The sequence below is a fragment of the Quercus robur genome, chromosome 3 (genome assembly GCF_932294415.1).
Source record: "Quercus robur chromosome 3, dhQueRobu3.1, whole genome shotgun sequence".
Taxonomy (NCBI): Eukaryota; Viridiplantae; Streptophyta; class Magnoliopsida; order Fagales; family Fagaceae; genus Quercus; species Quercus robur.
The window spans coordinates 58,696,417-58,723,286 of record NC_065536.1 but is presented as its reverse complement, the minus strand read 5'-3'; the positions used below and the strand labels follow the sequence as shown (position 1 = coordinate 58,723,286).

The 26,870-nt window shown below is 34.0% G+C and overlaps 1 long non-coding RNA gene and 1 pseudogene across 2 annotated transcripts in view; both read left to right on the top strand.

Moving 5' to 3' along the window:
• The window catches only part of LOC126718596 (uncharacterized), a 44,509-nt gene extending 24,405 nt beyond the window's left edge, over positions 1–20,104 (top strand). For both annotated transcript variants that reach the window (XR_007652995.1, XR_007652994.1), the window contains exons 3-4: positions 16,282–16,438; positions 16,998–20,104. This is a non-coding gene — a long non-coding RNA (uncharacterized LOC126718596). The remainder of the gene's footprint in view (positions 1–16,281; positions 16,439–16,997) is intronic.
• On the top strand, positions 8,221–14,360 carry LOC126718591 (RING-H2 finger protein ATL46-like; annotated as a pseudogene).
• Positions 20,105–26,870: the final 6,766 nt, after the last annotated feature.

Below are 26,870 nucleotides of genomic sequence, written 5' to 3'. Positions count from 1 at the left end.
ATTTGCATGACAATGAAATATTACATTTACTTCACCTAGTAATGAAAGGACTATTTAATCCGCTATATGTTAGCAAATGGGCCTTTTATCAGTACTTATCAACCATCCTATATAGGATATGAGAAAATAACAATGGGTGAATGCTACATTCAGAAAAAAAATGGATATTTTACCTTAAAAAGTTATGAAAGATAAAATGTGACGGGAATTCCAAACACACTTCTAACCAGTTTGAGCCAGAGTGTTGTTGTAATATCACAATATATCAGATGATGAAATAGTGTAATCATTGTTTCTGAATAATCTTTTCATGACTTATAGATTATGAAATTCCATTTACTTTACACTGGAGCATCTGAGAAAGGTCCAATAAAATTATTCCAAATTGATTCACATTGGAAAGCTTGTGGTAATGGAAAAATGCAATCTCCTATTGATCTTTTGGATTGTAGGGTGCAGGTTTTTCCTAGCCTAGGGAAATCTATGAGGGATTACCAACCTGCTCCAGCTGTTGTGAAGACCAGGACACATGACAATATGGTGAGCTGCCTGCCTACCATTGAGGCTATACTTTGTTATCCTTTTTCGTGGTCGCGGTTATTATTGTGTACCAATTCAGTCAATGTTTATAAGCTTAATATCGAATGCTTGACTTTCATGCCCACCCACTCGGACCATTTGAACCCAGGGCAGGTTAATCATTAAATGATCAACCTGCTCTATTTATAAAAACATGCATCACAGGGACACTTTATATGATCCTTCCAACTGCTAAGTACTTTTTGCATGAACTTATTTTTCATTTTACTTAAAATAGGTTAAAGTGTGCTTGTATTTTGAAAAAAGTAATTTTTAAAAAGTTGTCCATAAAAAAAAAATTAAAAAAAAAAGAAAAAAAAAGAAGCTAAAAGCTAAACAAAAAGGCTGGTTGCAAACAATTGCTTAAAGATGTAATACACAGAGTCACTTGTATGTGTGATGGTTTTGTAGTTGTCATGAGAAAAATTTCCATAGGTGTAAATGGATAATAGAGGTACCAAATCAGATGAAATATCTTTATCAATTTATTTATTATCTATAACGGATGTCTTGTCAGGTGATGTGGAAAGCGAATGTCGGAAACATTAACTTAAATGGGACTGAGTACTATAGCTACTACAGCTCTTTTTTTCGATTAAGGGTGCGTTTGAATCGGCTTCAAACGAATTCAAGAAATCAATTTCTGGAAAATAGGGCGTTTGGCTGTCACGGAAAATATTATTTTCCGGAAAATATTTTCCTGTTGACCGAAGTTTGAAGCCTTGACCACGGAAATGAATTTCTGCCTTCATTTTCACTTCAATTCATTTCCGTGGCTTGCAAAACGCAGAGAGAGAGAGAGAAAAAACAGAGAACACAACACATCGGCGAGAGAGAAAGAACAAAAAAAAAAACAATCGAAGAACACAACGATTCCAAGGAGCGAGATCACGAACCCTGATCCACGAACGAGATCGAAGCCAACGAAGTGCGAGAGCTCCGATCGATCCAGCCACCCAGAGCTCCGATCGCGATCTCCGCTTCGATCTTCGCGCGAAGCGTCGATCTTCGCGCGATCGCGATGCGCCGATCGGAGAGATCGCGATCGCGCGAACGCGTCGATCGCGATCGCGATCGATGCCTCACGCCGCCGAGCGCGATCGCGCCGACCGCTCCGATCACGATCGCGCCGATCGCGATCTCATCGCGATCGACGCATCGCGCCGCCGAGCGCGATCGCGCCGATCGCGATCTCTTCGATCGCGAGCTCGCCTTCGTTTGTCCGGATTTGATGATTTTTTTCTGGGTTTTGTTTGTGTTTTGATGAATAAATGATATTATATAATCGTTTGGTAACCAAGAAAATGTGAGAAAATGTGAAAATGCGTTTTCTATGCTATTTTCAGAACACAACCAAACATCAGAAAATATTTTCCGAAATATTTTTTGAAATGCAACCAAACACATGAAAACATTTTCCTTTCCGGAAAATAGCATTTCCGGAAAATAGAATATTTTCCGGAAATGATTTTACGCGAACCAAACACAGCCTAAGTAATTTTTATTTACCACCAAAAAAAAAAAAGAAGAACCCTTCCCCTATCTATAAATTCACCCGCACCAGCTCTAGAGTTCACCCTAAAATCAGCGCCCTTGCCTCTTTAACTATTATAGCCCTATGGCATTTGCCAATTCTCAGGCTCCAGCTCCTTGCATGATGAAATCACTATCATCACCCTCTCCCAATGGGTACAAATAACTAAATTTCAAGTGCCATTCTTTGTCTAATTCTTTGTGTTAGTATTATTAATACGATTTTCTTTTGTTACAGGGAGGAAAAGACGCTTATGCACGTTAAACTGGCTGTACAGATAGGAAGCCTCTATTGATCGTGTTGATTACACTCATCATCACGATGCGCAGATGTAGAGCTGCCAGCGGCAGCAGCGTTGCTGGCAACGATGGCATTACCAGCTTATGTCATAGCTTGTAACTTTATAATTAATCCTCTGTTTGATTTAAGACCGAATACACTTATTTACTCCAAACACTTGAGTTTATTTAAAAAAAAAAAAAAAAAAAAAAAATAACAACTCGTCATAAAGACACAATAGTGAGTTCTACATAAGATTTCATCCCCGGGATCAAATTGTTTAGATCAATGGAGAAAATAATGATATTTAAGTTTCTTATTTTGGGACCCTGAAAATCAAGAAGCCTTCTGTAAAAAAAAACCTTATTCAAATATTACAGGCCTTCCAAGGCAAACTCAGCACAATATCCAAATTTTAGAGGGATTTCTAATCAGCCAGACAACAAAATCACACACATATATATAATGTTTAAAAAAATATTTTACATATAAACGCGATTCTTTTGAAGTGAATGTACGCACATATGACATAATACATATATCTTTTACCAACTGGGATTCAAAGGGGTACATTTCTTAGATGGATTAACAACCAAAATACTTTAGCTCAGATTTTTCTTAATACTACCAACAAGGGGAATAGTTGTCTTGCTTTTGCATTTGGTAGGGAAGATAAAAATGTAGAGTGATGGAATATATCGGATGGACGTAAAAGATATTATTTTTCAATAATATGTATTTGTTATAAGGATATATAGAAAAGTGAGTGTCATACATTTTCTTTGTTTTGTTAAAAAGAAAAATGAGAGGAAAAAAATTGTAATTTGTACCCATTTATTATTACCTCCTTGTTAAATAATTTTAAGAAAATTTCATATTATTTAAATATTTATTACAATAATATGCATATGCAAATAATGCATTATTACATCAACAAATGAATATTAATAAGCATATTTTACATTAATTATGGCTGCTGTAAATCTAATTAAACATAATACCCTTCTAGGTTATAATTACTATTACACCGTCCCAAAATTTGCATTGTATTGTTTCTCCCCCAAAAAAGAAAAAAAAAAGAGCATTGTATTCTGATCAAATATATATTATTATTTATTTATAAAAATCACTTTTGTGAAACCATCTAATTTATTTACAGTACATAAATATATTGATATTCTCCTAATCACTCACTTTGCAATTTTTTTAAAAGAAAATCCGCCTACTATCTACAGGCAAGTGTGACTAGGGGTGAGCAATGTACCGATCTAACCACTGCAATCGATCGGAACCAATTGACCGATGCAAAGTTTGTGGAGGAGATTTGGGGTGTGGGGCTAAGAGCCAAGAAGGATGATAAGGAAGTCGTGAGAAAAGAAGAACTTGTAATGGGTTTGAAGGAAGCGATGGAGGGAAAGAGGAACCAGCAAATTAAGAAGAATGCTAGTAAATGGAGGGAGTTGGCCAAGAAAGCAGTCAGTGAAGGAGGGAGCTCTGACAAGCGTATCAATGAATTTGTTCAGCATTTGGTACAAAAGGATAGGCAATGAACTTTTCTAAGAGTGTGTTAGTATTCGTGAGTGAGGAGAATGTATCTCATATATATGATAAATGTATTGTCTCTCACAATATGAGAATTCTCACAATATATACGGTTCACATGCTATGAGAAAACTAATACATATGTCGAATGCATAAGATAAATTATTAGTGTTTTGTAGAATATGAATTAGGAGTTCGACTCCTTGTTGGGTTTGGATAATAAAGGAATTTTATTATTTTTGAGTTACTGTTATTTAAAGTTATCAAGCTTTATTAAAAGTTTTGTCTACCACTGGATTTTGAGTTTGATATGGAATGATTCTTCTTTTATGCATGAAAAAAAAGTCTAGTCCTTATTGGTTTTGGACATGCTAGCCGACTTAAGTCTTTTGTATAAGCATAATGCTATGCGACATATTTGAGAGTGTGTGTGGTGTGAGAAAAAGAGGCTCTCTCTTTTTTGGTTATTTGATATTTGTGGGTTGCAATTTGGTTATTTGAGATTTGAGAGTGTGTGTGGTGTGAGAAAAAGAGGCTCTCTCTTTTTTGGTTATTTGATATTTGTGGGTTGTAATTTGGAATAGTGATAGGGGTTTTCTGCTACTTGGTTTTGGTTTTATGGTTTGGTGATTTACTCTCTCTTGGTGTGTTGCAACTTTTGAATTTGATTTGTGGCTCTCTCTTTGGTTTGTGCGCAATTCGTATTGGTATTTGGTATTCGCATTTAGTATTTGTGAACCTTTGGTTCTTTGGTTTGTATTTGTGAGAGAGCTATTCGGGTGTTTTTGGGATTTGAGTTTGTAAGATTGTCTCTACACCAATTTGTATTATCTCAAATTTGTTATAGTGAAATTTGTTTGTCGTCACCTGTGGATGTAGACTATTGCCGAACCACATAATTCCTGGTATTTTGTGTTTATTTTCTTTTTGATTAATTTTCTTTGTTCCTATTGTTTGTTTGGATATCTTTCTTAAGCCTAAAATATTTTCACAATCAATGTTGGTAATTTGAGTTTCTGTTATTTTACAACATGTTTGTGTGAATGGCCATGCAGATTTGTTTTGTTAGATTCGTTCTATTGGAATGTATTTAAATGGGAATTCTTTTATAAAGTCCTTACTGTTTTAGCTTATGATGAATTACCAATGCCATTCCTTTTTCCTCGTACATATGCTTTAATATTTTCATTTTTGCATAAAAGGTTTTCTTTTTCTATTTCTGAAAGCATCCAGCCCAGCGACGACTAATTTTGTTCCCTGGGTCATCATGTTATTTCTTATCACTAATCACTCAAAGAAAGTCACTTAAAAAGTCATTTGAAACAACAAACCTTGGTCAAATTTCCGGAAGTTAGTGACAGCTAATGAATCTAGAAGTGTAGAACGTGATACACAAGAAGGGGCCGCAACCTATATCTTTCCAAGAGTTATCAATCAGCACCAATAAAGGGATATGAGTTTACATTCAGAACTTAGAAAGTGTGCGAATGAGTTTATTTTACCGACATATTTTGTTTACAAGATTAGCCGTTTAAATGTACATTTGTACATAATTTTTTTATTTTTTATTTTTAAGAATCAAAGTTTTTAACTTGCTAGCAAAGATAAATTAATATCCATGAGATCTTAAGTTCGAAACCTCTTACCAACATCTTAGGGCCTCCTCTATAGAATTTCTAATAACTAATGTATGTGAGATGGGGGGAACTGCATACACTCAAGAGAATAGTCAAATACTTGAAGAGGTTTAAACACTCTCGTTTGTAATAATAATAATTAAAAAAAGAAAGATAAATTGACGTTTTAAAGTTAAAACTAGAGTGTACATGAGTTGGGTTAAGTCACGTTGAGGGAGTTTTTTAAAGAACAAAATTTAGCTACAAAATTGGTTACAATCTTATTCAATAAAATAAACCTTATAATTAATTTTAAACTACAAAACCTTATAATTAACAATTTATTGATGATATAGCTATTGATATTTAATTTTCTAGAAATTTTGCAAGGTTAGAAGATATAATAAAAGCATGTAATCCAATGGTACCGGACCCATTGATATGCTAACACGTGTCAAATATTTGTCACATGACCATATACCAACGTATACCTAGCTATGTCAATTCGTTCAAACACATAACTATTCCTTTATATATATATATATATATATATAAATAACTCACCCATAAAGTATAAATGCATGTTGCATGCCCACATACATTAATAATGAATTCCATCACTCTTAAAAAAAACAACCTACTTTGGCCCTAATTAAAGCATATAAAATATCATTTTGTAGTTCAATTAACACTATTTGGTTCTTTCCACACGCTATTGAGTTATTAAAAAAAACCAATATATTTTTATATTAATTTCAAGTGAAATATTGGAGGAAATTAAAAAGATTATAAACTTTTTATATTTTTGGCATTATTGTAAATATTAGTGTTTAAACCATGTTTGATAACCTATAGAAGCATTTGAGTCGGTGTGATTTTATAGTCGGTTATCTAAATCAAATCTATCTTTTAATTTTATCAAAACACCCCTATTATTTTTTATTTTTTTATCATTATCATCTTTTTATTCCTATTCCTATTCCTACTCAGCAAGTCCTAACAAAATAAATAAATAAATAAATAAGTGAGGTTTTTAATTAAATTTATTTTCTTAAAATTTTTAATTAAATAAATGAGGTTTTCTTATAAAAATGCTAGTCAGTTTCCTTTATCTCTCTTTCAGTTACTAGTCTATATCTATATCTATCTCTAATATAAAAGCAAAACGTTTGATTTTTTGTTAACCAATCATTATTGCACCACGTGGCCACATAAATTATTGTCACGTTTACATTTTTAAAAACCCGAAACATTGTTTCTTTTGTAATGTTTAAATTTATTTTCTTAATTAAATAAATGAGGTTTTCTTATAAAAAAGATAGTTAGTTTTCTTTTTTTCTTTTTTTTTTTATTATTTTTATTTTGAATTACTAGTTAGTATAATTGATCCGTGCAGATTGGTTGAATTGGGTTGGGTTACCATTTTTTTTTACTATAAGTTGGCTCAGGTGTAGTTTATAAGATTCACAAATCCACCTAACCTAATCCAACCCAATCCACCTATATTTAATATAATCTATTTTCTTTAGCCAATTTATTTGGTTTAATTCATAATTGACCTCTTGCACCAGAACTCTTTGCAATTACAACTTGGTATGTGTGGAATCGTCGGAATAAAAGTTGCATAAATGAAGGCACAATTCCTTTGAATAAGTTGCTTGAGATGGCAAATTTTTTTTTTTCTTGAAGTTCAAGAAATATCACAAGACCCCACTAAAGACTCCTCGGGCTGCAAAACTGTGTGGATATCACCTACTTCAGATATGTTCAAAACAAATTTTGATGGGGCGAATTTTAGAGTCTCAAGTGACGTAGGTATAAGGGTGGTGATTTGAAATTCTCTTGGTGAACTCATGGCTTCCCTATCAGATAAAATTCTAGTGATTATCCTTGAAATGTTAGTAGCTAGAAGAGTTGTTCTCTTCACTCAAGAAATCAAAATCAAACATTCAATTTTCAAGGAAACTCAAAAGTTGTTGTCAATTCTCTTTGCAAGGGTGATATGTTATCTACTGCTTTTGGTCATTTAGCAAGAGATACTTTATCCTCATTAACTATTTTTAGTGTTTTTCCTTCTCCTATACTTATAAGCAAGACAATGTTATAGCACATTCTTTAGCTAGGAGAGCAAGATTTTCTTTTCCTTTCTTAGTCTGGATAGAGTCTCTTCCTCTTATTGATAAATTTTGTTCAAACTGATTTACCAGTCAATTGAATAATATCATGATGAAATGTTTCTATATATATAATAAAAGAAAAGGGATTAGCTTCAGAAATTTCTAGACCTTGGTCCTTGGGCATGGGATTTCAAGTAGGGGTGTGCATAAAATCGATGAACTGAAAAAACCGGTTGAAACCGACTGAACCAAGTTCAATTTTTCGGTTTGGTTTCGGTTTGAATTTTAGAAAACCGAAATATTTCGGTTTGGTTTTGGTGGTCGATTTAGCTACCCCAAAACCAACCGATTTATATATATTCTTATATTTAGGCAGCTCTAAGAGGAGGCTGATCAGTGGCTTAGTGGTATGCCCCCTGCCTTTTGCCTAGCTGATCAGTGATCACCAGTTCGAACCTTCGCGCGTGCGTTTTTGCTATTTAATTTTTTAAAACCCTAATAATAGCATGATATAAATACCCTCCTATTCTTTTCTTTCCTTCAGCCGCCCCCCTCCCCAAATTCGTCTCTCTACCGTTCACGCTTCAGCGCCTCCTCATTTTTTTTTTTTCTTTTCTTTCTCTGAGTCCCATAGACCATGGCCATGCCTCTCTCTTCTCTCTGAGTCACATATCTCTGTTCTTTATTGAAAGACATGGTGGTAGGCTCAAGCATGGTGTTAGGCTCCTGCTATGGTGCATCAACGGTAAAGTTCTGTACTACTTAATTATATTATGTACTATTTAGGACTCTTCCTATAAAGAGTAAGTGTATGGTGATCTAATGACTTATCTTAACAACAATTGCTAAATGCCAGTTCAGTCACTTACATTTAGCCCACTATAAGGCTGTTTACAACCATGCAAAAGAATTATATTATGGTGCCATAGCACATGAAATGATGAAATCATACACATGGTTGGAGATGTTTACTCCATGGACTATGTTCATATATGTATGCATATACGTCTACATCTATATTTCCATGGTGATCCTTTTTATTCACATTGTCAATGCCTAAATGCTATCAGTGGGCATGAGTTCAGATTATAAATATTGGACCACTTCAGGGCTAGTAAATGACAATTTAATCCCTTGCTTGGTACATTGAAGTATTCTGTAGATGAGCATTATTAATTTTTCTGTGTAATAACTAATAACGAAATATTGGATAATAGAATTGTGAGGGATAGGCCGGTCATATATATGAAATTTGTGATACATACCCATCGCTCCTGAACTATGTGGGTCAAAATTATGATATCTTCCACTTTAGCAGATCCTTAGCCAACTCATTGGCAATTTGGCAAATGATTTAATAATAGCTTGATCGCATGGCCAATCATTAGTGTAGAATTTCAGGTGAGGCCTTGCATGTTTGTTGGGTGGAGCCCCATAGGTGTGCAGCCATTATCATGTGCTTAGCTCATGGAAATTAGTGTCGATTAAGAATGGGAGGAGTCAGGAGGAGGGAATTTAACCTCAAATAATACTTCAGGTGGGAAAAAAAAAAATGCAACTCCAGTGATTTATATTGAGATATATCTTCTTATGTTCCAGCTCTAGCCAAATAGTGTGACCTTTTTATCTAGTAAAGACTTAGGGAACTCACGGTTTTCTTTTTATCTGGAGTTGACTCAACACACCCTGCATCTAATTGTCTAATTTTTATCATCAATCAAACACTATTCATATGTATATATATGTATATATACACATATACCACTTTGCTACAGTAAATTGCTAATCTTGGCAGTTCCCTATAGCAAGAAGGCAAAATATTTTGTCTTTGACTACACCAATGTTGGCACATAAATTGGAGTGTGAGGTGGCAAAATAGCTAACCACCACCAATGGTGATGCTCTAAAGAAAAAGTAAACTAATTTAATAATTAGAGTAAAGAAGCATATAAATTTTGAGATATTAAAAATTAAATTAGTAGCAAGTATCATGGCTACTCCGATTTTACTTACAACCGTGGATTTTGTTCCGGTATTGAGGGTGAGTTTGGTTCAATTTTTTTTTTTTTTTTTTTAAAATTTTGATATTATGCTTTTTTTTTTTTTTTAAATGGCAATTTCAAAAAACACATAAAAGAATTTATTTCATACTTAGTATCAACTTTATAAAAATAATGATAATAATAATAAATATATTAGTTTTTTTAGTGTCATAATTTTTTGTTATTATTATTAATAACTTCTTATCAATATTAATTAAATCTCAAAAAATCAATATGCACAAAATGATAATGCAAAAAGATAGTAAAATACATATACAACTACTAATTGTTATCCCCAAGTGGAATTAGCAATGGAATCTTGAAAAATCACCATCTCAAGGTCTGTTAAAGATCTTGTGTTGTCTGCTTCACTATTATGTTGTCTCATAGGAATTAAATCTTGATTGGTACCTTTGAAACCCCTATCATCCTATCATTTAGTCTAACAAAATTATGAAAAGCTATGGAAAAGATGGCATGTTTCTGATAATTCTCCATTTATTCTTTCACACACCAAAAGTATGCTCGATCACAAGTGGTTTTTGGTACCTGGTGGTTATTGCAAAACTCTAGCTTAAAAAGGTTTTTCTTAGATTAGATATATAAGACAAATTTATTTATTTATTATTATTATTTTTTAAATAGAGAGAAGAAGAAGAAGAAGAAGAAAAGAAGAAGAAGAACGTTTATTTAGGAATAACCCACCTAATATGAACTTGAATTGAGAGTGATGGTGAAGCTGTTGTTAAATTTTTAACTGGTGAAGCTGGTTGCAATGATGTTAAGCTAATAGAGTTCAAGAGAAAATTTGTTTTTCCTTACAATTTAAAGGTTATATGGATAAATGGGGAACTCAACGGAATTGCACATAGCCTTGCACAACATGCATGTGAGCGTCAAAGGTTGGAGAGTCTTAATTATAGCACGAGGACTGCATTTAAAACAACAAAAAGGGAAGAAGTGTGGGATTATGAAAACTGTTTTCTAGCAGGTTTGATTGCCACCATATTAGAGGACTATGGGAGGAGAATGGTTAAGTTCAAATTTGGAAGTAACAACATTGTTGACACTGTAAGTTGGCCAAATTTGAACATTGGCCAACTTACAGTGTCAACAATGTCGTTATTTCCAAATTTGACCTTAACCATTCTCCTCCCATAGTCCTCTAATATGGTGGCAATCAAACCCGCAGGAAAACCGTTTTCATAATCCCACACTTCTTCCCTTTTTGTTGTTTTAAATGCAATTCCCGTGCTATGATTAAGACTCTCCAGCCTTTGACACTCACATGCATATTGTGCAAGGCTATGTGCAATTCCGTTGAGTTCCCATTTATCCATATAACCTTTAAATTGTAAGGAACAAATTTTCTCTTGAATTCTATTAGCTTAACATCATTGCAACCAGCTTCACCAGTTAAAAATTTAACAACAGTTTCAGCATCACTCTCAATTTTGAGGTTCATTTTAGGTGGGTTATTCCTAAATAGACGTTCGGCTTATTAAGCTTATTGAGCCGTTCCAGTTGTTTCCAGGGTTCTATTCTATGGTAAGTTTTCTTCCTCATAATACTGTGATCTATTTGTTTTTACTTGTGTAACATTAAGAACCTGTGGTATTTGCATAATGTTCTTAACTATAATATTAAAATTTTTGTTTGCATGTCATCTATGTTGATTTAAGAAGTCAGTCCAAATGGGTGAACGATGTGATAAAAGTATGTATATAATTAATTTCTTCTTATTTCAATTGCATTAGGAGTTTGTTTACAAGTTGGTAGTAGTATGTATATATTTAATTTCTTCTACAGAAATCAGGTACACGTCTATTCAAATACCTAGAGGAGGAGAAGGTAGAAAGAATGAAAGCTCTTTGCCAAGCATCTGAACACACCATTGACTGCGTGGATGTGGGTTTTTTTGTTAATTTTAAAATTCTCTGTTTTTATTATGATTTTGTTATTATTATTTTTATTATTAGTATTTTTTAAATTTAGGGCAAGCTTGTCTTACTAACAAAGTATGATATGACTTATCCATCTGAGGTAGGTTATTTGTTGATTTCCTCTATATTGCTATTTGTTGTTATTTTGTGTCTTTTCTCCTTTTCCCAGTTAATTTGTTTACCTTGTGAAACTGTTCTGTTTTGTTTTGTTTTGTTTTTTTTTTTTAATTTTTTTTTTTTAAGCTGCGCAAGAAGTATTTGTTTGATAAACTTCCAACTCACAGAAAATTTAATGTCTTAGGCCCGGAAAGGGTCTTGAAGATGAAAAGGATAGGTTTTGGAGAATATAGCCTAATTCCTATTGTAAGTAGCTTTTAATTTTTTTAGTAGTAAATAAGTTTGTAACTGTAAAAGATTACTGTTTTTAAATTTCCCCTTTGTTTTTCTTTTTGTATTTGTAGCTACGAGGTTCCATTGTTGAGGATGTGCCTCGCCTTGAAAAATTTTGTTAACTTGTTGCGAAGATGGCAGAAGATATGGACAAGAAGGGGGACCAAAAAGAAGAAATTGAAGAGTCCCATAGTGGGATAGGCAGAGGCTTTGACAACTCGTATTTTTGTGGAGTTGTAGAGAAAAAGTAAGGAAAAGTGATTGAGGTTCTGAATTAACCTCTGTACATGAATTACTTCCTTGTTGTTTTGTGTGTGGGATTCAGATAAGTTAGTTTGGACTCTGTTTTGAAACAACTGATTGTCAGAATGTTTTCCTTTATAGTTCTTTGTATAAAACAGTCAATAGACACATGATTACCGTCTAATTTAACTTGCCCCCTTTATAGAGGAAACCTTTACAAAACATGGTTACTGTCTATGAAAAGCTGTTCCTTTTTCAATATTCTTTCTTGTCAATGCAAAAGATAAGAACTAGAGTTTCTGGTAACAATAAAATATTGTCCTTTTAACCATTTTGGTTTACAAATCTGAGTCAAAATAAAATTAGATTCTTTCTCATGTTATTTGATTAAACTGTATTTGGTTTCTTGTGAGTGCAAGAAATACAAGTGACTGTTTTGCTTGTTTGCCACATTACATGAGTTGGGGTTTGATTCTTTGTTGTCAAAGGTAGCAAGGAAAAATTGTGTCTTGAGAGTTACACTTAACACATTGATAACTGAGTGTTTGTTGCAATTCAGCTGAGAAAAGTGGTGGTGAATTTAGTATGCCAATATCCTAAAATGTCTTTGGTTCAATCTCAAGTCAGACTGAGAAATGGTTTTCTCACCAGCCCTCCTCTCTCTCATCTACTTTCACCTTCTTCTTCTCCTTCATTGATTACCAGAAACAACCGAGCCCATCGTCATCATCTGGAAGTAAAATAAGCCCAGCAATTCTTTTTATCATAGTTATTCTAGCTGTCATCTTTTTTATATCTGATCTACTTCACTTGCTTATTAGATTTCTCACAAAACATAGATCTTCATCATCAATTAGTGAATCAAACAGACACCCAGAGATTTCTGAGTCTGATGCTTTTAAGAGACAATTGCAACAACCCTTTCAACTTTCTTGATTCTGACCTAGATCAAGCTTTCGTAGATGCTCTCCCAGTTTTCCTCTATAAGGAGATAATCGGTCTGAAAGAGCCATTTGATTGTGCAGTTTGTCTTTGTGAGTTTTCAGAACAAGACAAGTTTAGCCATGCTTTTCATATTGATTGTATAGGCACATGGTTACTATCTAATTCAACTTGCACTCTTTGTAGAGGGAACCTTTACACACCTGGGTTGTTGGGCTTTCCGTTGAAAACCCAGTTTTTTGTTTTGAGGACCCAAGGGAAGAAGATGGGTTTTCAAGCAATGGGGCAAGTGGGTTTCTTTCTGGTCAAAAGCCTTCAGAAAATGCCATTATTAGTGAAAAGAGTGTATTTTCTGTGGGAATTGGCAAATTTAGAAGCTCAAATGATGGAGTAGGAGCTGTAGTAGAGAGAGGAGTGGGAGAGACCAGCAGTAGCAGTTTGGATGCAAGATGTTACTCATTGAGATCATATCAATATGTGGTTGCTGATTCAGAGCTGCCAGTTGCTCTGTCCCAGTAGAGTGGGTGGTAGTATGAGAATTGTGAAAGGGAGAGGGACAAAATGGGATATTCACAATTGATGGGATTGGGGATGGTGAGGGGAAGAAGATTAACACTGGAAGTAAAGGTATAGTTTTTCTGTTTCTAAGATCTGGCAGCGGTCCACTGGTACATCCTCTCTCACTGTGGCTTTGCCATGGTCTGATAGATTATAGGGTTCACCATGAAGGTATTCAATGTGCTTTTTACTTTTTTGCATTATGTCAAATTGTCAATAGGTCCATTTCTCAAAAGCTTTTTCCTTCTTTTCTTAATGAATGGATAATTCCTTACCTAAATGCTAGCTTATGTGAATGGTGCTCATTTTTTTGAACTCTATGGAAAATGCTCTTGCACTTCATCATTTTTTTGAACTCCTTACATCTACAATTTGACGCTTTCCTCCTCATTCGTGCCTTTTTTTGGGGGCAAAAGTTAGGAATATTGGGTATCCAATCAATATCAATATATATATATATATAAAATGCGAGAATGCATGATGTCCTGCCATGTGGCGCTCTAATTTTGAATTTATTTTTTTATTTTTTATTTACCTCTTTTTGTTGAGTTTTTTTATTGTTACTCAAAATATCACATTTACTTATTTTTACTATTATCTCATGAATCTCTCAATAATTGCCTGAACTTACACCATACATTTCTCTTTTCTTCATGACTTATAGCATACCCACCGTCTTAGTATTAAAAACAAAAGCGAAAAAAAAAAAAAAAAAAGCTTATGGAGGAATATTGGAGAAAAATTAATATTTGTTGTCCTTTCTACGTGGTTTGTCTCTCTATTTTTAATTTTTAACTCATTGTTGTGATGAAGAAAACTTTGTCATTGACTCATTATATGGTTTGAGTAGGTTGATCTTTGTGATACATGGCTACTTGCTACTAATTTAATTTTTAATATCTCAAAATTTATATGCTTCTTTACTCTAATTATTAAATTAGTTGACTTTTTCTTTAGAGCATCACCATTGGTAGTGGTTAGCTTTTTTATCACCTCACACTCCAATTTAAGTGCCAACATTGGTGTAGTCAAAGACAAAATATTTTGCCTTCTTGCTATCTTGAACTGTCAAGATTAGCAATTTACTGTACTAAAGTGGTATATATATATATATATATATATATAAATGAATAGTGTTTGATTGATGATAAAAATTAGACCATTTGATGCAAGGTGTGTTGTGAAATTATATTAAAATAGATAAAGTAGTTTTTTGAGTTGTTAAATGCTAAAACTTTTAGCTTCACTAATGTGGATGCTTTAATATATGTACAACATTATCCAACGTTTCATATAAAACATCACAACATTATCCATGCATTGTATGGGTAACTTACTAGTTCAATTAATCGACATTGTATTTTAAAAAATTGACAAATAATTTTTTCTTTTTTAATAACAACTAGATTTAATATAGTCATGTGTTTGAATATAATTGGAAAAACTATTGGAATACGACAGTTATTTTGTTAAGATGCCATCATAGTAGCTTCTCTATATGTTGATAAACCAATGTATGGGGTTTCAAGCAATAAGAGATAGTAATCCTTAATCAAATAGGTTTCAGTTAGCTCAACTGGTAAAATCTTTGACCCTTAACTAAGGAACTTGTGTTTGAATGCTATCCTACCTACATACAAACAAAATAAATTCCATAGTTGAATTAATGTCACTTTATTGTTGAGAATTGGTAAAGTGACAAAACTCAAAAGCTATGCATATGAAGCCCCTAAGATCATCAGCATCTGGTGATGCAAAATGCGTTTAATCCATTTTAGCTTTTATTGTAACAACAAATCCACAAATAGATTCCCACATCTGGTTGACAGGTGATAAAGGGACAAACTCAGAAGCTATGCATAAGAAGCCCCTAAGATCATCAGCATCCGGTGATGCAAAATGCCTTTAATCCATTTTAGCTATTATTGTAACACCAAATCCACAAATAGAATCCCACATCTGGCGAAGCATATTGCTAAATTTTTTGCATCTTGCTGCAATGAACATGTAAAATATATATATATATATATATTTTCTCTCTACTGCCACCAAAAAGTACAATAACATGGTTTTTTTTTTTTTTTTTTTAATTTTTTTTATGCGCATAAAATAAATATTATTTTAATGAGAATGAGATGTAGGGTGTGTTGTTAAAGTTGTTATAAAATAACTGTAAATTGTGATCCCTGCAGGGACTGCTTTGAGGTTTTCATATGCCTAAACCTGCAATATTCTAATGCCAATCACGATACATGCCCTTTTGGAACTCCAGAGTAATATTGCTTCTCACCTTTCTCCTGGTAGAAGTTTTATTATGTATGTGCATAAGTCTGCTTGATTCGCCCTTGACAACGAACTTTTCTACTGTTATTATATTGCACTGGATCTCAAGGACAACCAAGCAGGTATATATGTCATTATTGTGTAACTTTACATGTACAATTTTGCATCAAGTGATAAAAGTTAAAACTAACTGTAAACTATGGTTGTTTGCAGCTTCAAGGTTATGATATCAAGGAATTGCTACAAGCAACCTGATAGGGATTTTCATTGCTTCTGGAGCTTGTGCAGGCTACCTTCTAGGTTTATTAACCATGGAACCATACAGGCTGCCTTTATTACTTCTTTCATAATCTCTCATTTCATAATTGGTGTGAGTGAACCAAGTGACTTTTGTCCTCGATTCTGTCATAAAGCATAGAAAGCAATGTCCTTTTTTTCCTTTTTTGCTTTTGTAGTTTCGATTATTCCCTGTAATCTTATACAAGTCAGTTCCTTCTGTATGTGAAAGAGTTCTATATGACATGCATTTACATTGGTAAGCATCCATTTATCAAGAAAGGCCATAATGCCTATGTTAAAATTTGCTATGTTTTTGAAAGTTCAAGGGCTTGAGGCTTTTGGGGAAGTTGAACTATTTCAAGTTAGGTTCAGTTGCGAATAAAATTTGCATTTTTATATGCTTAGAGCAAGTTAGGTTCACAGTAACTCACACTCTGTCACCGTTTCCTTCTCTCTCACTGTCACTCCCCTGCCACGGCTCACACAGTCAGCTACTCTCTCTCTCTCTCTCTGCCAATTTAGGGTTTTTCCCCCTCTCCTCTCTTTATAATCTTTCCCTCAGCCTTACCCTACCAGATTTCTTTTCTTTTTATTTATTACATCACCTGACTAAGTTAGAATTACTGATAAAATATCTAATCCTATTGTAGGGATTTTCATGTGTTGTGATGAACAACCAAACGATGATGGAGTTTTTTGTGTCTCATCAAGTACAGAATTCAGTTCCCTTCTTCAGGTAACCCCTCTGTTCAGAATTCAGATCATTGGCAACTGGAATCCCCAGCCCAAAATTTTCAGAAAGTGTAAGTTTTCCTAAAACTATGATTCTAACAATACAAAGAAATCGGTAGTATGGCATTTCATAGCAGCATTAGAAAAGAAGTCTCAATAGTTCTTTTAATAATAGTAGTAAAACTTGCAAGGTTGTCAATGTTTGCGCTGGCTGCAGCAAAATTGACAGTAGTAGTAATGGTCCTGGACTTATTGAGCAGTGTAGAAGTAGAAGTAGAAGAGGAGGCTAGACAAAGATCAGAGTCTATAGATTATCATCAGCTGCAGTTTATAGTCACTATATTGCCATTATAAATGGTTAGTAAGGATTCAAGACTAATTGTAAGCAAAAGAGTTCAAGTGCATCTGTTGTTAAGGAAAGGGAACTAAAGTAGTTAAGAGGTAGGCCTAAAATAACACTAGTAGCCATAATAAGGGGTTGGAGGTTGGCTGAGTGAGGTCATGGGTTCAAGACCTATCGGGTGGGTGGGTGTAGTTTATCAATTAAAAAAGAAAAGAAAAAACGAACACTACTAGAGGTAGTATAAAAGAACATATTAATAAAGGAGGTGACAGAGTTTATTTTATGTAGGATAGAATAGCGGAAAAAGAATGCAAGTGAATAACTCTAATTAGTCTATTAAGAATCTATAGCCGATCTCATAGTTTTGGATGAGGGCTTTGTTGTTGTTGTTGTTGTTTTGTCAAGGGAATGGTGGTTGTGGTATTTCATGGAATTAGAGACGTTGGTGATGGTTATTATTTCTGATTGCAAAATATCAAGCACAAGTAGAACTTTTGAGTCTACTGATGATAAAGCCATTGCTTAACTTTAAATCTAGTATTAGTTGTAGTACTGTAGTAGTAGTTATTAAAGAATGAAATTTATAATAGTTTGTGGTGGAAAAGGACTAATGTGTCTCATGTTCATGGACATCTACTGATAGTGAAACCAGTAATACTGGTCTAGCAGCAGCAGTTATTACCATTTTAGTACTACTATTCTTAACGGAAAGAACATTGTGGGGAAGGGGGATGAATTATTAATCATGTGATCAGTTTTTATTTCTAAAAATGCAAGCTTGTTACTTATTTACCATAGTGACTTGGATGACGTAAACTAAAGTAGTTGCCAACTTTCTTTCCTTAGCAAGCACTCTTGACAAATTATAACCTCAGTGCAAATTCTGTCAAAAGAATTTTATCATAGAGCTGGGGTTCGAGGGATACTCCAGTAGTTCCAGCACCTCTTGTAGTGCCTTGGAATTGGGGTTTGAACCCCACCAGCCCCCTCCCCCTATTTTACCTACATTTATATATATATATATATATATATATAAAAGGAAGGTTGATCAGAGATCTGCTGCATAACCAAGATGCATATTACGTTATTGAATCCAAAATATTTAATACAAGATTTATGTAAACTTAGCCAATGGAGATGCATGGATGAGTGTGAGCCCAACAGAGAGTAGAAAAAAAGAAAAAAAAATATCATTGAGGTTGCTTGTTTTTACACAGGACTACAAAAGTACAAATTCTGTTGACACATCATAAATAAGAACTCCAGATTCTTAACCTTGACCAAAGTTTTAAGTGCTGAATTATGCTTTGAATTATTACACTGAAAACAAAACAAACTTTGTTACTCCTATTATAATCCTTTCAGAGAATTTTAGAGCTAGCTTGTGTGCTTTTTATGTCTCTTCTTTTGTGGTCATAACTTAACCTTTTTTTTTTTCATATGTTCCTTTACTGTTGTCTAAAAGCAAATACTACAGATGGCAGAAATGCTTAGAATTATGTTCAAATGGAAAAATGGGGTTTGAGGGATATCCCAGTCGTTCCAGCACCTCTAGTGGTGCTGGGCACTGGGGTTTGAACCCCACCGGCCATTCTCCTTCAAAAATCCACCGGAAGGAGTCCACTTGGATAGTGAAAATGCTGTAACAAGGTTTGACTAGAAATTCTCAAATCCATTCCAAACAATTTTGTTTCTGATTGACCAAGGCAAGATGAATTAGATTATGATTTATCAACAGGAAAGAGGAGATTTGGAGTGTATTTGTAGGCTTTGTTGTTGATGTTAAGTAGGAATAAATTGCATTGTTTATCATCCAGGATAAATTTTTTTACCTATAAATATATATATATATATATATATATTTGATAGGTAAATTACCTATAAATATATTGCACAAACTTACTTATATATATACACACACAGTTAAAACTTAGAACAGAAGATATTATCACAATCCCCTCAAAAAAAAAAAAAAAGAAGATATTATCACAACTTGCTTCTAACAACAAATCTTGGGTTAAATATCCTGAACCACTTGAGTATATCATAGCCTATCCATGTTGACTCTCGACAGAACTGAATTTGGGGTCTTAGTATGCATAGTCCATCCAATTACACTAGAAACCATAGCTAAGGTTTATCTTGCTGCTTCAGGGAAAGAAAGCCAATGACATGTCATATTTATGACGCTACGACGGGGAATCAGTGGATTACCTTCTTCTTCATTGTAAGTTTTCTCATGCCTTGTGGTGTGAAGCTTTTGCAGTGTTTGGGATCCAGTGGGTAATGCCGAGGTCAGTTAGCTCCTTTTTCTTTATATGGAGAAACTGGTTTGGAAAGCATCTTTCAACCATTTGGAATATGGTCTTGGCATGTTTAATGTGATTAGTTTGGCAGGAACACAATGCTCACATTTTTGAAGATAAGGAGAGAACATTAGATCATCCAAAATCTCTCATCTTTGGTGCTCTATTTCAGTGGGCTCGTATTTGGGGGTTTACGAATTATATTTCTTTATCTGAATTCTTAGTCTCTATTTCCTTTAGTTCTTGATTATATTGTATTTGTTTCTTGTTTATAGTGTTCACCATTGTGAACATGATGTTCAATTTTTTTCAATAAAAATCTTATTACCTATTAAAAAAAATGTCATATTTATGAGAGGACAATCCATTAGGACTTTGAGATAAAATTTTTAATACAATTGTGTGATTTTGGGTTACTACCATTGCAGTAAATTATTTTGTTACAGCTCATGATACTAAGAGGAAGCTAGGGATGTCACAGTTGGGCTGCTATTAGTAGCCTTGACACCAAAAAAATGAGAAGGCAGCAAAAAAAACCTAGCAGAGCTAACGTGAAAATAATTTGTATATAAGATTTGATATCAAAAGAGCGGCACTACATTTGAGAGAGCCAGAAACATTCCTTTTGCCTGCAATTAAGATTAATACTAGCCGTATATTCACGCAATGCGTGAGAATATATAAATATTATGTAATGAGGTGATTTGTTGTATGTTTGATAAATATATTTTTACGGTAAACTGCATTCTTCTAACTTATGTTGTAGTGTGTTATTTTTTACTTAATATACAACTAAATTTGATAAATTTCAAATTTATCATCTCAGAGATTATCAAAATAATAAAAACTTAATACAAAATTACAATGTTATTTTAATCAAAATTAAAATAAAACCAAAGGAAAAAAGGTAGAATTTATAATAATTTATTAGTCAAACAATTGGTAGGTATATTCAAATTCATAGTTATGTAGATTGTGTCTTACTATAAACTTAAATTCTTATTTCCCAAAAAATTAAATATTAACCCAAAACAAAATTCAGGCAAAATTATAAAAGGGAAAGGGAAGAGTTAGCGATGAGAGATTAAAAAAACACAATACTATAACACATTTATTGTAAAAAAAAAAACCATCAACCTTAATCACAATTAAAAGAAAGAACAAAAATCTACCGAGAGAGAGAGATATATCATATGAATTGAATTTATGCTTCACACTCAAGTATAAGAACAAAGATATTATATGAATTGAATTTATGCCCCACACTCTCAACGTTGGGAGTTATTTTCATATATGTAATCAAATCAGTTACATAGGATATTATGTTTGAATACAAAACGATTCATTTGAAATACAAATTGTAGATAAGATAGAAAAGCATATGAGATATGAAAGTGCTTGGGCTTATCCTGAATTGTTCTTATCTACTATAATATTTGAGTTTGATCTAATATGATTTGCTGTAGTGTTTGATTCCTTATCAAATTGGAATGCAGAGAGAGAGAGAGAGAGAGAGAGTACTCACAATTTTTTTGTGATATGGATTGAATGAAAGAATTGGTATCGAATTTACACAAAATAAAAAAGAGAGGGGGGAAATGTTAGAGGAAGTGTAACAGTAAATGTGGACTAATAGAGAGAAGAATTTTTTTTTTTTCCTTCTTCTTTTTAAAATAGGGATAATAAAAGTTAAAAAAAGAAAATAAGTGGATGATGTGGCCACTGATGTAACTCAACATGAGTGTAGCAATAATATATATAGATTAGAGCATTCATGCTATGCTAATGCTATACATTACTGGTTGGTTGTGCGATATTTCATCACAAAGTTTACCATTGCAAAAAAATCTTAAGGGATGAGTAGCTTGACCAAAGTTTTTTTAGTTATTCCATCTAAGGATAAATGGTTAGATAGCTTGTGTATCTCTGTTTGGTTGCTACAACAATAGTAACATTTATAAGAAGCCAATAGTATTTCCATGACAGATTGATAGGTAACTGTGATCAAGAAAAAAAATATTGACAAATAAAAAGAAAGGGATTAAATAAAAGGTACAATGTCATTTCAATTCTCTATTCATGTATATGCAAGTTTGTGCGTCCACATTATAGAATTACCCTGTAAATATAGGTGTATGTACTATTACTATTATCTTTCTTCCTCAATTGATATAGGCCAATAATAAGACAACACAATGAGTTCAATGGGATGGTTTTCAAGAGACTTCACACCTTAGATTGATCCTCAACAACAGAAGATTTAATGTTACGGTAGAAACTGCTTCACTAGGGTGGGAAAAGGTGTAATATAGCAACTGCCTTGGATCTAAAGTCCTAACTTTACAAGGATCTGTTACTAAGAACACTACCAAAGACAAACAATAGCTTAGATCTTCAATCTCCAAATGTCTGGTGTTTTGTGAGAATGTGAGGTTCAGTCAATAATAAAGTACATAATAAAACAGTTTACATACAAAAGACAAGTCTCGAGGTGTTCCAAGATCATCATTAAGACTCAGCACTAACAAATGGTGACCATTTGAAATATAACTGAGCCAAGAGAGATAACAGAGAATCAGAAACGACCAATAAGCCTATTAGGCATCTTTAAATGACTAGTTGGTCATTTTAGATTAGACTGTGTAATCCTGTTAAAACATTTTTCTATACACAAAGTTTCTTGTTTTCAATAAAACTATAAATTAATATATATATATACACACACCCACACACATATATAAATTAAAAAAAAAAAAAAGTTAAATTACACTGCAAAATTGTTCTGAAATGTAACAAGGAAATCACATCATATTTTACCAACTTCATTGTTGGAAAGACACTCAAAAGTCAAAAGTAGCCTTAGAGGAGCAAAGTAAGTTAACTGATTTAGCATGCTATTTTCTTGCCCAGAATTAGGAATCTTGAAATTTTTACGTGTGCCAAAGTAACCAGAATAACTCCATAGGGGGGAAGTTGCAGAGCACTCCAAATGCCTATAAGAAACAACAGCTTGATTTGACGAGTTGACAACAAATATTAGATTAAGGCATCAATCATGAATTCTTCCATGGAATATCATGATTATCATCATACATTGTGTTTAAACTTTCACCCTATCATATGCTTCTCATAAAATAATATCTCATCCAAAAACAAGACATTACTTTTTCTTTTTTTTACCATTTCATACACAGATCTGCATGGACTGCCTAATGGTCTATCGGCTATCTAACCACCACCAATACACTATGTTGGTAGTGCTATGCCTTATTCCTAGACAAAAGTGGATTTGTTTTGTTCTTTACTTCCCTTGGTACTCCCATCCGGATAAGGGCTGGGCTTCTTTCTTACCAACCCCTCTAGCATGCACCTAGTGATTCCAGCTCATGTTTGCCTCTTTTGGGTGAGATATCATCCCAGCAAGACATTTCCCCCAAAAAAGTTTGAGAGGGAACCCCAAAATAGGCTCCCCCTTCTCCCCACCACCAGACCACACCCCTTCTTACCTCTGATCTGTGGTCCACCTCCCTTGTATTGGCTCAGTACAGGTAGGTGGTGCCTGAGCCTTATGTGCGTGCTCCACTTCAATATGAGTCCATTACTTTTTTGGCGTTCATGTGTTTGCCATTGCCTACAAGTTTGTCTGACTCTGTTGCATGCTCTGGTGCTTGTTTAACTCTTGTGGTGTGGATGAGTTCTTGGGTCTTCATTCTTTGAATCTTATTCCTTCTTCAGGCTGGACATTACTTGGGTGTGGGCTTTCTCTTTTTTAATTAGGCCCACGTCTCCTTTCATTCCTTGTCCATGGGCTAGCTAGTGCTCCTACCATGTCACTACATTGTTCCTGCTATGATATCACTTACACTTGTTCAACTTATTACTTCTGGGCTTGTGGGTTGTAGTGCCTACCATGCTAGTTTCATATATTATTCATTCTATTAGTTTTTATTGCCCAGTGTTTTTGCTGGGCCAGTTCATACAACATCTTGGGTTTCCCTGGCCCATTTTATTCCTTGGGCATCCTCAGCCCATTTCATTATTTGGGTATCCTTGACCCATTTCATTATTTCCTAATTCTTACATTCTCATGGATTTTTGCTAAATCTTTTGGGCTTCCTTGACTCAATTACCACATCCTTTAACTTTGGGTTTATTGACTTCCGAACCAATCGTATTGCTTTTTAGGAGAACACTCACCTATGGGGAAGCAAATTTGGGTCCTTGGGAAAAATCATATGCCAACTTTCATTATTAGGCATCCACAATAATGGTTGGAGCTATTGTTCAGCACCTACTCTGAAGGGTATATGCATCCCATTTTGGAACTGCAAGATAAAGCTATTTAGAATACATATTATGATCATACCAAGGAAACACATCAGGCCTAAAATTCTCACACTAGTTAAAGTCATTCTTTACCTGACTACTGCATTCTAATGACATAAATTGCTTCTTTTGTAGTTTTTCCTGCTAAACAAAGATAGAAGGGATTAGTGTCTATAAAACTGTTGATGATAAAGAGTAGATATCCTGGCATGTTTATGGCTGGCTATGAGTTGCTCTTGTTACTTGGCTCCACCATAATTGATGTCATATCAATTCTTCATTCATGTATTTAAGTTTGTCCGTCTACATTACATTACAGAACTACCATGTAAATGTAGGTAAATGTAGGTATATGTAACATATTTCTTACTCAATTAATATAGGTGAATAACTCATTACAATAAGAAGATAACATAATGAGTTGAATGGTTGGGTTTTCAAGAGACTGCACACAATAGATTGATTCTCAACAACAAATGATTTAATGTTACCGTAGGAGTGTGGTTCCAATAAGTTCAATCGGTAAAATCTCTTGTCGTCAAATAAAAGATTTGGGGTTCAAACTCCCACTTACACCAAAATCTAATTGGTGTTCTAGTCTGATGATAGAGTGATATTATCATGGAAATGATGCCATAGATTAGGCTTTTGTAGCTAATTTGCAAGGACAAAAAGGAAAATGGGATAAAATGAAATTATCATGGAAATGACGCTCTAAATTAGATTTTTGTAGCTTATTTGCAAGGACTCCTAGGAAAATGGCTTTACACAAATAAGCTACCAAAATATAAGCTAACAAAGCACAAGTTGTGGAAATTAGGACATAATGCCTAGGGGTGGCAATTCTTGTTCACGAGTCAGGTTTATGTCAAGTCAACTCATGAGTATTCGACTATATAGGTTAACACCAATTCGGCATGTTTATTAAACGGGTTAAGATTCCTTAACCCTAATATGACCCATTTATTAAACGGGTTAATCGTGTCAACCTCTTTATCAGATTTTATCAAAATGAAGAAAAAAAATTATGAAAAAACAAACAAATAAATATTTTTAATATAAAATTCAAAACTAAAGAGTAATTGCATCATAAATAATCATTCAAAATTAAAGCATATCCCAATATCACAAATTATCAATCATAATATGTCAAAGTAAATAAACGATAACAGCTAATAAGTTTATATACCTAGAGTTTAAAGGGTATATTGATAAAATGTCATTTAATTAGACGGGTCAAACAGGTTCTATGAATTACACACTAACCCAACTCATTTATTAAACGGGTCAGTTATGTCAACTTGAATATGACATGAACCTATTAAATCTCGATCCATAACTTGCTAATTTCGTATCGTGTCGTGTCAGTTTTGTGGTTCGTGTCCAATTTTGCCACCCATAATAATGCCCTTCCCTTCCTACTTATTAAATTCGTCAAAAGAGGCATAAAGTACATACAAAGTATGTGTTGTCCGATAAGAATAATAAAGACATTAATCATTTATTGCTTCATTGTAATTTAGCGAGGGCAGTTTGGCTTGTATCTAAACTGACTTTAAGTACAAGTCTTCTACAGCAAAGTTCCATAAAACAATAGTTTGAGACGGCTAAAATGGGTAACTAACAATAAATTTTCAGCTATCTAGTTAGGAGGCAATGTTTGCAAACTATATTTTTTACTAGCATCTCGAGTCTAAGAGACTCGATTTAGGGTCCATTAATCGAGTCTTTGAGGGTTGATTTTTATGTTTTGATCGTGTCTAAGTTGGCACATTTTCCACATGGCGTCCACCTGGAAATCGAGTCTTAGAGACTCGATTTCTAAGAAGATAAACTACAACAAAGAAATCAGAACAACAACACAAACAAAGAAATCAGAGTCAGGAGCCAGAAAAAAAAAAAAGAAAAGAAAAGAAAAAAGAAAGAAGCCAAAGAAGAAAAGAAACCCAATAAGGCCGCTCTCTCTTTCTCATGCTTCAATCCAAGAAACAAAAACACCACTGCAACCACCAAATGCCCAGGCCACCACCATCGCAACCACTAGATGCGTGACCCAGGGGCAGCGCAACCCAGGGTCAGCGCGTGAGCCCCAGGCAGCGCGACCCAGGGGCCGCGCGACCTAGGGGCCGTCTACGAGCCCCAGGTCGCGCGACCTAGGGGCCGCGCAAGCCCCTACTTTGTCGACGGAAGATGGGCTACTGAGATTGACTGGGTTTTTGAGATTTGGGGTTTGGGTTGAAGATGGGTATTTGAGCTTGAAAGTTTTGGGTCACTCTTTCTCTCACTCTGAGACTTCAAATTTTTTTAAATTTTTTTGGTTTGTAAATTGAGTGTTAGAGACTTGATTTTTAGGACCATGTGGAAAAAGATACCACATCAGACCATGGAAATCGAGTCTTTGAGACTCGATTTATAGGCCAAAATCGAGTCTCTTAGACTCGAGATGCTAGTAAAAAATATAGTTTGCAAACATTGCATCCTAACTAGATAGTTGAAAATTTATTGTTAGTTGCCTATTTTGGCCGTTTGGGACTTGAGAATCTTGTTACATGCAGCACAACAACCTTATGTACCATTTGATGAGAATGCAATTATCATTATTGCAATAGTCCATATGTAAGAAGGAATAGAGACTGGGCTTTGTTTGAAGGAAGCCAAGGAACAACTATATTCTAGTAGATTTTAATTTGCAGGTATGCTAAAGAGCTTATGGGAGATCAAAGCAGCAATGCAAGTAAGACAACTGAGTTTCTGTTCTACTGTCAAATTAGTTGGAGACAGCAATGTGGACTATGACATTAGAAGGCTTTAGTCTC